At 43.3% G+C, this 13,303-nt stretch overlaps 1 protein-coding gene across 2 annotated transcripts in view; it reads right to left on the bottom strand.

Annotated features, from left to right (window-relative positions):
• The window catches only part of PNPLA8 (patatin like domain 8, phospholipase A2), an 80,998-nt gene extending 68,966 nt beyond the window's left edge, over positions 1–12,032 (bottom strand). Inside the window, exon 1 of one of the 2 annotated variants that reach the window (XM_089673967.1) lies at positions 11,934–12,032. The gene's annotated coding sequence lies outside the window, so the exon portion shown is untranslated. Of the gene's footprint in view, positions 1–11,889 lie in introns of both variants that reach the window. The other variant, XM_089673966.1, reaches the window with a different exon arrangement.
• Between the last annotated feature and the right edge of the window lie 1,271 nt (positions 12,033–13,303).

The raw sequence follows: 13,303 nt of genomic DNA, 5'->3' as shown, positions 1-13,303 counted from the left end.
GAAGGAATGGCAAACATGTTTTTGTGATTTTCTAAACATACAAATGTCTAGATGCTGTAAAAGTCCAGTTAGATGCAGGTGCCCATACGAGCAAATAGCTGTATGTGGCTGTAAACATTCACCCTGGACTCCCACCTCTCCTTCCTACCCCACATCCAACTGCTATCTAGATCTTGCAGGCTCCACCTCCGCAACATCTCCAAGATACGCACATTCCTCACCCCAGACACCACCAAACAACTCGTACACTCCCTCATCATCTCACGCCTGGACTATTGCAATTCCCTTCTCACCGGCCTACCCAAAACAGCGCCATCTCCTCCCAGTCGATCCTAAATTCTGCGGCTAGACTCATCCACCTCACCAACCGCTCCACATCTGCCTCCCCCCTCTGCCAATCCCTTCATTGGCTCCTGATTGCCCAAAGCATCAAATTCAAACTGCTAACTCTGACCTACAAAGCCATTCACAATGCCGCCCCAAACTACATTACTGACCTGATACCCAAATACTACCCTACCCGTTCCCTCCGCTCCTCACAGGACCTCCTACTCTCTAGCTCCCTGGTCTCCTCCTCCCACGCCCGATTGCAGGTCTTCTCCAGGACTTCCCCCATCCTCTGGAACTCCCTACCCCAATCCATCAGACTGTCGCCTACCCTCCTCACCTTCAGGCGCACCCTGAAAACCCTCCTCTTCAGGGAAGCCTACCCCAACCTCACCTAACACCCGACCTCACCTAACAACTAACCTCTTCCACTCCTCCCGCCTCTCCATCCCCCATAGCCATCTCCTCCTGTGCCACCTTCCCCTCCCTCCTAGATTGTAAGCTCGAAAGAGCAGGGCCCTCGAACCCCTCGTGTATTGTATTGTTACTGTCTTGTCTCATGTTCTGTCCCCCTTGCTACTGTACAGCGCTGAGCATACCCTTTGGCGCTATATAAATACTGTATAATAATAATAAAAATAATTGAAGCCTTCTTTCCATAAACAAGCCACTTTTGTGTTTTGGGGAACCACTGGCTGCATCTGCAGAAGCCAATGGTGTTTATGCAAGTATAGCCACATACAGTCATTTGCTGGTATGTGCAACTGTGCGTTGCACCTGCAGTTCCCTGGAACTGTGCAGCAGGGATTTTATAATAGAGGACTTGGCAGCCTCTAGATGTCCCTGAGCATGAGACCTTACAGTTACCCACCAGTAGTTGACCTTTATACAATGTGTGTGTGTTTTTCTTTGTTGTTTTTACGTTTTAGTGCCAACTTGTTTTTACTTTGCAAATGCCCCCCCCCCCCCCCAAAAAATAAAATAAAAAAATCCCACAATCATTGATGGTTAATGCCACTTTAACCCCCTATCTGTCCCACAAAAATCCAATTACTATACAGTAGGTGGTCAGTGGCATTTTAAGACCCACCACCTTCAATCTGCCAATCCTCCTATTCACAATAGAAATGGGCTGAATGGTTTTAAATTGTTAAAAGCATTGTTATAAATGGGCTGAATGTATAACAACACTGCTAGTATTTACACTTGTGATGGCTGTGATTGGTTCACAACAATCACAAGGTACAGAGCCACACTGACTAATGCTGTACATTGTGACAGTGATCTGAACTGTCCAATGATCAGCAAATCCATGCACTGGCACATGGATCGCTTCAGTGTATTTTCTGACGTGCCATTTATATACTGCATTCCAGAATTACACGTCTACCTCCCTGCTGTTGTTTACTATATATGGTTACACTTCTTGCCTGCCTCCCAAATTTAGGAAGATTAGGAAGGAGAAAAAGCTGTTGTCATTGAATCAATTCTGCTGGTCAAGGGGGGATTTACAGTGTGACAGCTGCCATCGTGACCACCAAAACTCTGCAGCCTGTAGAAATGTCTACAAGTTTTGGCTCCTCTGTTGAGAAATGGAGACAATTATTTCTGTAACCTGTTATCTTTTAAAAGTGTAAACTTTCAAATGTTTTGTTGTTTGTATAGTTATATTTCCTGTTTTTTTGCTTTTTTTTTTAATTAGGGGTTCACATAATGTGGCGGCAGTGTGCAGCGTCATGGCTTATCAATTCCCCTATGTTCATGTATTGCTGCAGCTAACTGGTCCCTTTGTACAAAGGGGAAAGGACAACTTCCTGTTTCCACTACAAGGTAAAATCAAAATGTTTTGATTTCTAAAGCTTCATGCACACTGGTTTATTGTAAATGCTGCTTTTCCTCAGAGAATAAAATCAGCGTTAAAAACATACCTAGTCCACGTTTTTCCAAAAGGTGTTTAGGTGCTTTTGGCATTTATTTATTTAATTAGCCAGAATTGTAATTTGTTCTGGTCACTAAGATAAACACACCTAGCACTTAGATACATTTAGACACATTTAGCTAGGTTTGGCATTTTTTATGCCCAAAAGCTCCTCTCCTAAATGCGATTCTTCTGCATTCAGAAGGAGCTTTGACTACCTCTAAAAACTGCCGCTCCTAAACTCCTCTAAAAGCCTTTGTGTGGCTTTTTTTGAAGTACATTCAGAGGTTTAGTCCCCATTCACACCAACGTGATTTGTCATGGGATTTTACAGTTCAAAATCACATGACAAGTCTCACCCTATTTGTGCCTATGGAACCGTTCAGATCGGCGTGACTTTGTGGGGCGGCACTGATTTTGAAAAAAGATTTCTGCACTATTTTTGTTGCTTTCATGTGCAACTTGCATAGATGTCTGCACATAAAGTCACACAGATGTTAGGCAAGCTGCACATAAAATCGCACTTAACAGCGGTTTTGAAATCACGCCACTTGTGAAGTAATTCGATTTCAAAGCCGCATTCAATGTGAAACGAGGCTTAGGCAAAAGATTCCAGAAATCTCAAAAACGTCAGTTTAGGAAAAGCTGTGTGCATGAAGCCTAAAAAATAATGTCATGTATTTAATAGCCCACCAGCACAAAAGTAAAAAGCATTACACTATTATATTAAAGGATCTGGAAACCAACAGCAGTGTGTGGAATATTCCCCCCTTGAACACTTTCACAACTATTAACCGTTTCCCTACTGCCCTATATCAGAATTACTGCTACAAGGCAGCAGGGCTGCGCAAAATCACTTATATATACACGTCATTTTGCTTTCTGGGTAGTGGGGTGCGCATGCTGCCCTACCCGCGCCGCAATTGGCGGCCACAGATGTCGATCACTGGTTCTCGGTTGGCGATTCCATGCCGGCACTCAGTGGTCGCTGACTATCACTGACAGGGAGAGATCAGTGTGTAAACACAGGCCTCTCTCCTGCCAGCAGTAACATGCTGCTGTGTATTGCTCTGCACAGCAGAGAAATACACAGCAGCATGTTTCCCTAGTAAAACACACACAGTAAACCCTTTGATCGCCCCAGATGTTAACCCCTTCCTGACCAGTGTCATTAGTACAGCGGCAGTGCTTTTTATTAGCACCGATCACTGTATTAGTGTCACTGGGATGTCAATGGCATTTAATCCACTCCCCCTCAGTGTCAGAATACCCTCCGCAGTCCACCATAAATCGCTGATCGCTGCCATTACTAGTATAAAAAAATTTAAATTCCAGTATATATACTGCCATTTGTAGACGCTATAACTTTCACGTAAACCAATTAATTTATACGTATTGGAATTTTTTTTTAGCAAAGACATGTAGCGGAATACATTGATTTTTTTTAAAAAAATTTTTACTGGATAGATTTTATAGCAAAAAGACAAAAATATATATATATTTTTTTTTTCAAAATTGTTGTTTTTTTTGTTTATAGCATAAAAAAGAAAATAAAAATGGCAGAGGCAATCAAATACCACCGAAAGAAAGCTCTATTTGTGGGAAACAAAAAGGACATACATTTCATTTTGGTGCAGTGTTGCATGACTGCGCAATTCTCAGTTAAATTAACGCAACGTATCACAAAAAATAGCCTGGTCAGGAAGGGAGTGAATCCTCTGGAGGGCAAGTGGTTAAGATTTCAGCAATATTTTTGAAACTAGTATTAAAATGGCACAGAACAAATATTTTGACACTGTTAAGACTGCTGAGAAATAGTAAGGCTGATTTTCCTAGATTACATTGTACAGTGAACACGGTGTGATGGAATTCAGCAGCCTCGCGGACAAAGATTTATTAGTAACTGGTCAGGTTTCATATCTCTGAAAGGAGCGTCCTTTTCTGATCCACCAATCATGACTCAGAAGCAAGTGCACACCTCTCAGCCCCTTCAGTACACAGATGTGTTTCCAGAGCGGAGTAGCACGTACTAGATCATTGAGTTTCTCAGTGCTGAAGCCTAGTCATGGCATAGTTCTAGGAATAAGGTCATACAAGAATGGAAAGGGGCAGAACGGCTGCACCTGCCGGCATGCACAACGACGACACGCTTATTTTTTGAAATCTGGAACTCAAGTCAACAACATGAAGCACATTGCTGACAACGAGGTCATATGGCAGATTTTATTAGCCTGAATCATGTATTGAGTAATCCACAACTGGAAAATCATTAAAGCTTCTGCTATCCTTTGTATTTCATGGTTACATTGTTCCAGCTTAACACCATGGGTTTGATTTAGGCTGCATTCACACACGGGCGTTGTGAATCGTGAGCAGAATCGCGGCACTTCCGCCTGCAATTTCAAACACTGCTAAAAATGACAAATCAGGCAGAATCTGAGGCTCTGTTCACACCAATGCGTTTTTTAGTGCTTTTTGCAGAAACGCACTACAGTCCATTTAACATGGTTTCCTATGGGCCATGCTCACATCTATGCTTTTTTGAGCTGCTGCATTTTTGGAAAGGGTCAGAGACTTTTTTTTAAAGCAAAAAGCAGTGTTTTTGCTACAATAGAGTTTAATGGAGAATCTGTTGAAATGCATGGTAGTGCATTTTGGCTCCATTTTTGCCACAATTTGCATTTGCATTTTTATTCTGCCCAGCAAAGAAAAAAAAAAAAAAATTCCACTTTAAAAAAAAAAACTGAACAAAAATGCAGCAAAATCACAGCAAGATGGCATGTAGAAAACGCAGAAACAAACTGCTTTTTGTCCATTTCGCAGTGCCTTTTGCAAACTGCATAGGTGTGAACAGAGCCTAAATGCGAAAATAAAAAATTGCGGAACCGTGTTCAGGTTGCTTGAAAATGTGTTGCGGTTCCAGCGCGACTTCTTTTGGTCAACAAGCTTCACGCGATGTGGTTTGCCATGATTGCACAGCGACCGAGATTTCAAGTGTCACTAAAATGAATGGCACCTGAACGCACGGTTCCGCATTTTAGCATTTAGATTCTGCCTGCGATTCAAAACACCCATGCGTGAATGCAACCTAATGCAACCTAACTGGAGAGTGCAAAATCTGGTGCAGCTGTGCATGGTAACCAATCAGCTTCTAACTTCAGCTTGTTCTATTAAGCTTTGGTAGTGCGTTTTGGCTGCATTTTTGCCACGATTTGCATTTTGCATTTTTATTCTGCCCAGCAAAAAAAAAAAAAAAAAAAATTCCACTTTAAAAAAAAAAAAAAAAAAAAGCTGAACAAAAACACAAAATCCAGCAAAATCACAGCAAAATGGCATGTAGAAAAACGCAAAACGAACTGCGAAAAGCTCTGCAAAATGGACAAAAAGCAAACTGCATAGGTGTGAATGGAGCCTAAATGCTAAAATGACAAATTGCGGAACCGTGTGTTCAGGCTGCTTGAAAATGCGTTGCAGTTCCAGTGCAATAAATCAGGAACTTCTTTTGGTCAACAAGCTTCACGCGACGCGGTTTGCCGTGATTGCAGAGCGACCGCGATTCCAGGTGTCACTAAAATGAATGGCACCTTAACACACGGTTCCACATTTTTGCATTTAAATTCTGCCTGCGATTCAAAACACCCATGCATGAAATGCAGGCTAACTAGAGACTGCAAAATCTGGTGCAGCTGTGCATGGTAGCCAATCAGCTTCTAGCTTCAGCTTGTTTTATTAAGCTTTGACAATAAAACCTGGAAGCTTATTGGTTTCTATGCAGAGCTGCACCAGAGTTTGCGCTCTCCAGTTTTAGTAAATCCACCCCACTGTCAGTATGCAAATTCCATACCTGTGTGACTGTTGTGGAAGCAGAGAATCACCCCAGTAGTCGCCTCTGTATTATGGGTGATCACTGGAATCACCTATTCCAGTGATCGCCTCTGTATTATGGGTTCCATAGAGGATCACTCACTTGGCACTGCTGCATTCATAGAATGCCTTGCATTTTTCTCAACGGTGTAATGGCATTTTTTGATTGGACAAAGTGGAGATCATGATGATCTATGGTGAGCAGCTTCCTTGCTGCATAGTGAACACAAAGGGTTGCTAATTTGGCACTGCCTCCATTCATAAAAATCCTTGTATTTCTTCGAATGAATATAAGGCATTCTCAGACTGGACAAGGTGGCGTTACAGCTCACCTCTCCACCCCATCCATTCACAGATTCATGCACTCATTGAGATTGAGATGATGCTTGCTTGCCATGGATGCAATTAACAGAGTGCCTTGTATATTCCTCAATGAATGCAAAGTATTCTCTAATTAGATGGGGTGGAGAGGTGGGAAGGCAATGTCATGATCTCCATCTTTTCCATTCAGAGAACGCCTTGTATTCATTAAGAAAAACAAAGCTTTTATGAATGGAGTCAATGGCAATCAAGTGACCCCCTGTGTTTAGTAAGCAGAAGGAGAGCCACTTGCCACAGGACCTTAAGATCGCAGTGGTCACAAACTACTATAGTAATTGTCAGCTTACACATCAGGGGTACCTCAGGTATACAAGGGGTACCGCTCTTATACAAGCTGAAGCCCATGTGAATTAGGCTTTAGGGATTATTAAATGTGGTTTCAAAATAGGCACTGTAATATAAGTTGGACTTTTTTAAAACCTGCAGTAGGGGGGCAGTAAAAATGCACGGTTGAGATGCATTTTTGCCACTCACCAACTCCCCCCTTCCCCAATTTGCAATAAACAAGGCACCAGGATGTTTATATGCCTTGGCAATGATGCTTTGCGCCTGTGGCAAAGCTCACGTGGCATCTAGTGATCAGCGGATGGCAAGCCCGCCAAACACTACACATTCAAGTACATGGGGAAACGCCATGACCGCCCTGCAAACACATGCAATGCAAGCAGTTGAGGCACATTTGTCAGCAAGAACAGGGTTAGACCCGGCAGTAATGAGGCACCTTATTCATCACTGCCAGTCAGTAACCTGTGGTTCACGACCCGAACACGAGTCAGCTTTCAGAGGCAAGGGAGATGTAGACGCATTTCTAAATCTGCCCTTAGGCTTTTGTTCCATTTTACTCGCAAACGTCAACCCCAGACCAAGGGGCATAACCAAAGTGTTTGTGAGTGTTGAATATGTAACGCCAAGACAAGCCCTAGTAGTCTGTAGTTTAGACTACATTCACACAAGCTTCCCACGATTGGTCTACTTAGGCACGGTATAAAACTTTATACATCACTTTTGCTGCTTTTGGGGCTCATTCACATTGAATGATGACAGTGATGATTGTTTGTAATATAATTATTTCTTTTGATCATCAGCTCCATAATGTAGTATTTTTGTAACAGATATTTCAGAAAAATACCATATTATGGCCACTAGATGGCACTAATGATTATAGGAGATCATTTTATTACAACCAATACTATGATCATTCGTTGTGCCTTTGTGTATATTGAAGACATTCTCATAGTGATTTTCTAATATGCAGACCCTTTGGCTATACGTATTATTATTGTTGGCCATACACAATTTGATGAATGATTGATTATTTTTCAATTGATCTCTTCAGATAGGAATAATCAATATTTAGTCAACAGCCCGTTCAAGATCCTCCATGATTAAACCCCAGAGGTGGAAGAAACACATTGGAGTGTGGCTTAGACGGAGTCAGCTGAGGTTACTATCACTGCTATTCCAAAGGGCTCTGCATAGTGTGCGGTGATTGGGATACCTCTCATGCCTTTACAGCTCATAATCTGATAGAACAAAGTACAATTGTATTCAGAGACAAAAGCATCTCGGTGCTTCTAATCAATACAAAATCATCAACAATTTTCCACCCTGGCTGACTGACTGATTGAATCTGATTTAAATTAAGTCTAAACTGATCAGAAGGGAAGTTATGGATTTTTTCGATTGTTTGCAGATTGAATGGCTTTGATTGCATCAAACATGGACTGGATAATAAAATTGAAGCATGTACAGGTGAAACTCTAAAAATTAGAATATCATGCAAAAGTTCATTTATTTCAGTAATGCAACTTAAAAGGTGAAACTAATATATGAGATAGACTCATTACATGCAAAGCAAGATAGTTCAAGCCGTGATTTGTCATAATTGTGATGATTATGGCTTACAGCTCATGAAAACCCCAAATCAACAATCTCAGAAAATTAGAATATTGTGAAAAGGTGCAATATTCTAGGCTCAAAGTGTCCCACTCTAATCAGCTAATTAAGCCATAACACCTGCAAAGGGTTCCTGAGCCTTTAAATGGTCTCTCAGTCTGGTTCAGTAGGAATCACAATCATGGGAAAGACTGCTGACCTGACAGTTGTGCAGAAAACCATCATTGACACCCTCCATAAGGAGGGAAAGCCTCAAAAGGTAATTGCAAAAGAAGTTGGATGTTCCCAAAGTGCTGTATCAAAGCACATTAATAGAAAGTTATGTGGAAGGGAAAAGTGTGGAAGAAAAAGGTGCACAAGCAGCAGGAATGACCGCAGCCTGGAGAGGATTGTCAGGAAAAGGCCATTCAAAAGTGTTGGGGACTTTCACAAGGAGGGGACTGAGGTTGGAGTCAGTGCATCAAGAGCCACCACACACAGACGGATCCTGGACATGGGCTTCAAATGTCATATTCCTCTTGTCAAGCCGCTCCTGAACAACAAACAACGTTAGAAGCGTCTTACCTGGGCTAAAGAAAAACAGACCTGGTCTGTTGCTCAGTGGTCCAAAGTCCTCTTTTCTGATGAGAGCAACTTTTGCATCTCATTTGGAAACCAAGGACCCAGAGTATGGAGGAAGAATGGAGAGGCACACACTGCAAGATGCCTGAAGTCCAGTGTGAAGTTTCCACAGTCTGTGTTGATTTGTCATCTGCTGGTGTTGGTCCACTGTGCTTCATTAAGTCCAAATTCAACGCAGCCGTCTACCAGGAGATTTTGGAGCTCTTCATGCTTCCTTCCACAGATGAGCTTTATGGGGATGCTGACTTCATTTTCCAGCAGGACTTGGCACCTGCCCACACTGCCAAAAGCAACAAACCCTGGTTCAATGACCGTGGGATTACTGTGCTTGATTGGCCAGCAAACTCGCTTGACCTGAACCCCATAAAGAATCTATGGGGCATTGCCAAGAGAAAGATGAGAGACATGAGACCGAACAATGCAGAAGAGCTGAAGGCCGCTATTGAAGCATCCTGGTCTTCCATAACACCTCAGCAGTGCCACAGGCTGATAGCTTCCATGCCACGCCGCATTGAGGCAGTAATTGCTGCAAAAGGGGCCCAAACCAAGTACTGAGTACATATGCATGCTTATACTTTTCAGAGGTCCGATATTGTTCTATGTACAATCCTTGTTTTATTGATTGCATGTAATATTCTAATTTTCTGAGATTGTGGATTTGGGGTTTTCATGAGCTGTAAGCCATAATCATCACAATTATGACAAATCACGGCTTGAACTATCTTGCTTTGCATGTAATGAGTCTATCTCATATATTAGTTTCACCTTTTAAGTTGCATTACTGAAATAAATGAACTTTTGCACGATATTCTAATTTTTCCAGTTTCACCTGTATATGGCCATTCTAAGAAAGACTGGAAACCACACAGATGGGCATTTCTCTACACAAGGGTCTCCAAACTTCTCAGAACGATAACCACATCACATATTGTATAAATATTTATGGGCCAAGAAGAGGAATCAGTTTTATGAATGAATGAATATGTTTTCTTGGAGTTTTTTTTTGTAATTAGTTTGTGTGACTCAACGAGACTAACAGAGAAGGAACTTCAATAAAACAAAGGAAAGACATTCCAAATAAACGGGAGCCATTATTAAAGGGCTAACAAAAATACATTCAGTCTGCGCCTTCCTAATCAGTGTCAGCCCTTACATCACGGCTCCATTAGAGTCTTTCCTTACATCTGAGTCCCCATCAGAGTTCTCCTTCCTATCATAGCCCCCCTTTCATCAGGGTCCCCATTACAGTCTAACCATACATCTGAGTACCCATCGGGGTCACCATCAGAGCCCCCCTTACATCAAGGTCCCCATTAAAGTCACCCCTTACATCAGAGTTCCCATTAAAGTCTTCCCTTACATCAGGGTTCCCATCATAGCCCCTCCTTTCATCAGGGTCCCCATTAGAGTCTGCCCATACATCTGAGTCCCCATCAGAGCATCCCTTTCATCAGGGGTCCCATCAAAGTACTCCTTTACATCAGGGTACCCATCAGAGCCCCCCTTAGATCAAAGTCCCAAGCAGAGTCCTCCTTACATCAAAGTTCCACTAGAGTCCTCCCTTATATCTGAGTCCACATCAGAGTCCCCCCCCAGAGTCCTCCTTACATCAAAGTTCCACTAGAGTCCTCTCTTATATCTGAGCCCCCATCAGAGTCCCCCCTTACATCAAAGTCCACATCAGAGTACCTCCTTACATCAAAGTCCCCATCAGAGTCCTCCTTACATCAGAGCCCCCCCTATAAATCAGAGTCCTCACCACAGTCCATCCTTACGACAGGGTCACCATCAAAGTCCTCCTTACATCAAAGTCCCCATAAGAGGCCCCCATTAAATCAGAGGCCCACTCACATCAAAGTCCCCATCAGAGTCCTCCTTACATTAAAGTCTCCATCAGAGTCCTCCTTACATCAAAAATCCCATTAGAGGCCCCCAATAAATCAGAGTCCCCATCAGAGTCATTCTTACATAAGAGCCTCCCAATAAATCAGAGTCCTGACCAGAGTCCACCCTTACGTCAGGTTCCCCATCAAAGTCCTTCTTACATGAAAGTCCACTGAGGCCGAGCACATCTGATGTGGACCAGACACAATCTGGCAGCTGGCTGTAGTTTGGAGAACCCGGCTCTACATCAGTGAGATGTGACACTAAAGTCAGCAGAGCTCCCCATAGTGACATGGCTGGTTAGTATGGATGACTGGACTCATTACAGCAAATCCTGTATATCAAGAAGTCATTCCTATGTGATTAGTGTGAAACTGATGTATAGCCCTGAAAATGGCTCATCTTACTGACATCATGAGAGGATGTAGAATTCTTTCAGGTACTTATACAGCGCTGTCAATTTACGCAGCACTTTACACATATATTGTACATCAGTCCCTAACCCTCAAGGGGTGTACAATCTAAGGTCCCTAACTCACATTCATACATACTAGGGACAATTTAGACAGGAGCCAATTCACCTAACAGCATGTATTTGGAGTGTAGGAGGAAACCGGAGTACCCGGAGGAAAACCAAACAGGCACAGGGAGAACATGCAAACTCCAGGCAGGTGGTGACATTGTTGGGATTTGAATCAACGACCCGAGTACTGCCAGGCACAAGTGCTAACCATTTAGCCACTGTGCTGCCCATATAGATGGCAATCATTCTCATTCCTAATAGTCTATGTCCTTATGTGCTCTGTACTTCCCTGTCTATAAATGGCCCCTCCACCCCAGAGATCACACTCCCAATCATACACATTAATGAGGCTGTGATGTCATCTCCCCTGCCAGTGTAATGTGATGGAAGAGTGTAGATATAGGAGAGGAGCCCACAGCTATGGGATGAGAGGAGCCAAGGGCTGTCACGGTAATGGAGGATCGGTGGTACTCACAGTGTTCCGAGTGACAGCTAATAGACACAACGCCGCTCACTCACCCATAGGCAGCCAGATGTGGGCGGAGCCATTGGCCGGGCTGTCCCTCTGTACGATCAGTTGGATGGCCTGACTCTCAGCAGACGTCCTCTCCTGTCACATGACTCACGTTCCGACTACGGCAAGCCGGCTGAGACAGAAAGCTTCCAGCGCGTTTACATGGCTCTCATGTCTGTGTATAGAGTGCCCTGATGTGAGAGGGATAACAGGAACAAATGTTATTAACCCCTTGCCTACCGAACACTGTCACCCCCTTCCTGCCCAGGCCAGTTTACAGCTTTCAGCGCTGTTGCACTTTGAATGACAATTGCACGGTCATGCAACATTTTACCCATATGAAGTTGTTACCATTTTTTTCACACAGAGCTTTCTTTTGGTGGTATTTAGTCACTGCTGGGTGTTTTATTTTTTGCTAAACAAATGAAAAAATCAAAAAAATTAGCAAAAAAAATGTTTTTCTTTGTTTCTATTATAAAATTTTGCAAACAGGTAATTTTTCTCCTTCACTGATGTGCGTTGAGAGGCAGCACTGATGGGCAATGATGAGACAGCAGTGATAGGTTGCACTGATAGGCACTGATGAGACGGCACTGACAGGTTGCACTGATGAAGCAGCAATGATAGGCAGCACTGATGGGCACTGATAAGCTGCTCTGATGAGACGGCACTGATAGGTTGCACTGATGAGACGGCAATGATAGGCAGCACTGATGGGCACTGATAGGCTTCTCTGATGAGACGGCACTGATAGGTTGCACTGATGAGGCGGCAATGATAGGCTGCACCGATGGGCACTGATAGGCTACACTGATGGAGACAGCACTGATAGGTTGCAGTGATGAAGTGGCACTGATGTGCACTAATGAGATGGCACTTTTAGGCACTGATGAGGCGGCAATGATTATTATTATACAGGATTTATATAGCGGCAACAGTTTGCTCAGCGCTTTACAATATAATGGGAGATAATACAGCAACAATACAGTTCAATACAAGAGGGATAGGAGAGGCCTGCTCCTTGGAGCTTACAATCTATGATAGGCTGCACTGATGAGGCGGCAATGATAGGCAGCACTGATGGGCACTGATAGGCTGCACTGATGAGGCAGCACTGGTGGGAATTGAGGAGGAGGCACTGATGATGCAGCACTGATGGACACTGATAGGCGGCAATGATGGGCACTGATAGGCAGCACTGGTGGGAATTGATGAGGAGGCACTGATGATGCAGCACTGATGGGCAATGATAGGTGGCACTGATAGGCAGCACTGCTGGGCACTTCTGGGGCTGCACTGATAATCAGTGCACATGTCCTCTGTGATACTTGCCGGTTATCGGCAGTACTTTCCTCATGCTGTGACAGTGTGAAGA

Source organism: Staurois parvus, unplaced genomic scaffold (genome assembly GCF_062004578.1).
Source record: "Staurois parvus isolate SC_StPar_1 unplaced genomic scaffold, SC_StPar_1.0 ptg000147l, whole genome shotgun sequence".
In the NCBI taxonomy this organism is placed as follows: Eukaryota; Metazoa; Chordata; class Amphibia; order Anura; family Ranidae; genus Staurois; species Staurois parvus.
The sequence above is the reverse complement of the archived record's forward strand: the minus strand, read 5'-3'. Positions and strand labels throughout refer to the sequence as shown.